We start from the raw sequence: 4,760 nt of genomic DNA, 5'->3' as shown, positions 1-4,760 counted from the left end.
TGTCCTGAACGCGAGTCGAGGGTAACGGTATTTATACGCGGGCGAGCGTGTACCGCGCCTAAGATAAAAATGATTAAATGGAATTATTAATTGTAAAAAAAAAAATTACTTCCCGCCAAATCTGTTCTTTTTTCGCATTCCCCGCTTCTTTGGCCGCACGTACGAAAGCTGCATCGCTCGTGTTGAACGCACGTGTGAAGAGTATGCTCGTGTGGTAGAATGCCTTTACCTTGGGTTAAACTATGTTGTCAAACCCTTTGAATTAACCAGAGCAAGGGACAAGTTCCTAAGCAGGAGGCGATGATTAATAGGGGTGGCAATCGGGTCGGCGGGTCAGAATACCTCAACACGAACATGACTCATTCATTAAACGGGTCGGGTGTGGCAAACACGAACACCACCCATTTATTAAACGGGTAACCCCACTCGACACGGTTAACCCGTTTAATAAACGGGTCGGGTAGACACGACATGGTGGCCCATTTATTAAACGGGTCGACCCAATAACATATACACGATAACACAGTTACGCGGGTTGCGGCTTACGGGTTGACCTGCCTGCCTAACACGTTTATTAAACAGGTCAAACGGGTTGACGGGTTGGCATACCCCTAACACGAACACGACCCGTTTAATAAATGGGTTAAGCGGGTTGACCTGTTTAGGACACAAACCCGTTTAAGCCAAACCCGAACCCGGCTAAGAAGCGGGTTGGCAGGTCTGGTCAAATGTTGCCACCCCTAATGGTAAGTACGGCAAGCTCAGCCAGAGTGATTAGGTTTCTGGTCCAAGGTAGAACTTTCTTTTCTAATCAAAGTTTTTCTCGTTTCCAAAAGTGCCCTAAGGGTGGTTTCTCCGTCCTTAATGAGAAAGAAAATACCTCATGCAATGACAAGCATAATAACTATGATGATATTTTCCATGAATTTCTATCAACCGTTTTAAATGTTTAAAAACAGGATTTAATTGTGTTTTTTTTTATTTCTTTCTTTTAGTCAATATGGGGATATTTTTAACCATGCATTTGTTGTCTAACTCGACACCAATTGTAACGTATATTTTGTCAACACTTCCTTATAAATGTAAGATTTATATCCCTCATTGGAGACAGATTTCTAGTTTTGATGCAAGATGTTAAGATGTCGTCTATATTGAGGGAGTAGGATATTATGTATCGATAAAATGTAGTACCTTTGATGTTTTTTGCATTATACATTTATCTTCTACATGTTTGCCATTTTGGTAACTTTCTGGGACATGAATATATCGAGAGAGTAAATTTCTAGCGAAAGTATGAAATTTTTACAGAGAATTTGAAAACCCTTTAAAATGATCTAGTGATGCGAGTCAAACCTATGTATAATTGGCTAGGGGCGTTTGTTATACTCCTACTCAAGTCAAACCTTTTTTAAAATAAGCATTTTGGAGGGAAAGTGATTCTTCAGGGAGGGAGGTGGGAGGTATGAATCCATTTTGAAAGCTGTTTTTTTTTTTCATGCACATTTGGAAGTTAGAAAAAATTTCATAGGAGAAAGAAATTTTGCCAATGAGAAGTCTTGATATGATAATTTTTAAACCAAAAAAAAATTGCTTGTTTGTGTAGTATGAGAAAAATAAGATATAAAATGTTAGAAAAAAGAGAGACGGTATAAGGGTGGTGGTGGTGAAGAAACTTCTCCACCGTTAAAAAATATTAGAAGTCCATGTCTTTTTTTTCTCATACGTAAAGGAAATGAGGAAGAAAAAAAACTAAGATATCACAATGAATTTAGCACAAACAACACCAGATGGATCATCGTGTCCCCTGCATCGGTCATGTCCAAGAATCTGGCCTTCGAGATCGTCTGTCATGGCCTCCACAATGACCTTAACTTCCCCGACGTCACTGCTACCGTCGTCTCCGACCATGCCTTTGTCCCCTCCCATTGCCTCTCCACTCTCATCCCAAGTGCACCAAGCAAATCTCTGCCACCCTCGTCTCCGACAGCCCCTCCCTTCCCCTCTCCACCACTGAGACCCTTGGCTGCATTCTTGCCCGCAATGACTTTGTTACCCTCTACGCTTGAGGATGCCAGAGGCAACAAGGCTCGCACTTTGAATCACGCGTGAAGAGTGTGTTAAATGAAAAAATTTCTTTAATAGGAAACATTTTTCTATCCCTAAGGTGGAAGAATGTTTTCTATAAAAAAATTATACTTATAAAAAAAAATCTCATTTGAAACAGTAAAAAAAAACATATATTTTTCCTTTCTACCTTCACTTTTCTTATATCTTGCTCACTTCCAAACGTCTATTTCTCATATACATGTTTATGTAACCATTTAGAAAAAAGGAGACCCTATTTTCTTTGAACAATAGATTATTTCATAGGAAATGACATGAAACAAACATCCCCTAAAATAAACTTTTTGAAAGAAGGGAGCCAAAGCAGTCAATGAATGTCCAATATTTAAACCATCGGTGTTTTTCGTTACGCAACCAAGTTCATTAGCATAAAGCCCGAGATCATTTTTTCTCCATCACAAAGCACACGAGACCAGATCTAGTGTGTTCAGCCCCGACCATTAGCCCCATTGTAGAACCAGACCTACGTGGTGCCAACAGGTCGAGTTTGGTTTGGAATCAGATTTTTGGGTATGATATTGGGTCCAAATTTAGGTCTAATTAGGTTTACTATAAGAGAAACCAAACCTCAATCCAATAAGAATTACATGAACCAGACCTGAATCATGCCCAATAAAATAATATTTTTTTATCATTTTTATATTGAAAAATTATGGGTCTTAATCGAAACTCGGGTCAGGTATAAAATTTTACAAACTATACCCGGGATCCATGTATTTATCGGACCTTCGAGTTTGGACCCGAGTCTTCTTGTTTGCCGTCATATCCTGTTACTCTGGGTAAACCAGACCCTTAGGATATGATGACAAACAAGAAGACTTGGGCCCAGACTGGAAGGTCCGATAAATACATGGATCCTGGGTATAGTTTGTGAAATTTTATACCCGACCCAAGTTTCGATTAAGACCTAGGAGGCAAGCGGGTCACCTTGGGTAAACCAGACCCGTTGACACCCCTACCTACAAATCATGTTTAGCTTTTGCAAATAATGCGCAACCATAGGCTTCGAACCCACAACCATCCATCAACTTGGTAACATTCACGAGTCACGCCTAGCAGATGAGGGGAGCCTGGTGGGGGTGAAAGGTCTTTGACTTGAGCAGGGCATTGCATAGCTTTCACAATGGTTCATCTCGTTGTAGGGAGGCAAACGGGTCACCTTGCAGATCCAAAAATACATTGAGAAATCGGGTTGGTTCAGATCCAGGCCAGCCAAATTTTGTAAATTCCACTTTATAGATTGCGACCCTAACTCGTAGTCAGATCTGACATTTGATTTGATTGGATCGATACCCATCTAACTTTAAGGTTTGGATTTGCTACGGATCCCATCAACGAGAACCAGACCCAGTAAAATATCCACAATTTACATAACTTACACAAAATAATTTTCTTGAATATTAATTGGACATCGAGTCAAAATGGGACTGATTCGTGATCTCGCAAACTAAACCAGGGTCCATTATTACTTGAATCCCATAGATCCAACCCATTCAGCTAACTGGGCTGGCCAGACCTTACTAGTTCCCCTATTACTATTGGGACATACCGCTTCTGGTTGGGTAAGACCCGACCCATTACATGTCTGATCTAAAGAGAACAACCAACAAAGCCATCCATGATGAATCCAGGTTCTGATATAAAAAAAGCAAAGACCAAACTCACAACCAATTGCCTCATGCAAGGGCACATATGGATCGGGTTTGGTTGAACATTCGATTAAAATCAAACACATTACATCCAGATGCAGATCATTAAATTAGATCTAGAATTATTTGGGTTATATTCGGATTACACATTCAGATCGGATTCGAGTTAGTAATCATATACCATCTACATTCATAATTGGATCTAATCCAATCCCTTTGCACATGTTACATGTAAGCCCCCACATCAGTTTTCTGTCACCAAACGCAATATCACTACACACTTAGGGGCGTAGCTGGGTCGGATATACCCGGCCCGACTTGATGACCTGAATCAATTATTTTGACCCAGCCCAATTTTGATGGACCCATGGGTTTGATTGAGTCCAAAATACGGGCCCATAATGAAATGGGCCGGCTTTTGGTATTGTAAATAAAAACACAAACCCATTTAGACCAGACCCAATGATTTCCCATAATGTAAGGCTGACTCGACCCAATTATGCACCCAAACCTGTTTTATTCATGAACCAACCCAATTACGTGAACGCATTAAACCATATGGGTCTATATTCTGTAGCCATACCCAAACCCAAACCCAGACCCAAATCAAAATGGATCGGGTATGGGTATAATTCTTAGGCCCAATAAAAAGCAGGTCTATTAAAGACCTGACCCGATACTCATCGAGCCCGTTAACCTATATGGGATCATAATTTTCAGCCGTATTGGAACCCAGTCCTTGACCGGATCAGAATTTGATCGGATAAAGGATGGATTTAACTTTTAGACCCAATCCAGAACATAAGACCCGACCTGGCTACACATTCCGGACAAGTCTCAAAAGCAAATAAACTGCACAAAATTAGGATTCAGATTCGGATCAGACAGACTCCAGCCATATCCAATCCCTTTGCAGCCCTTTCAGTGGTTGTCACAGCATCGGACCTGTATCGTGTGGCCAATGATTCAAGTGAATCAGCGGATACG

The sequence above is a fragment of the Nuphar pumila genome, chromosome 4 (assembly GCF_984573655.1).
Source record: "Nuphar pumila chromosome 4, dmNupPumi1.hap1.1, whole genome shotgun sequence".
NCBI lineage: Eukaryota > Viridiplantae > Streptophyta > Magnoliopsida > Nymphaeales > Nymphaeaceae > Nuphar > Nuphar pumila.
This window is presented reverse-complemented; position numbering follows the sequence as displayed.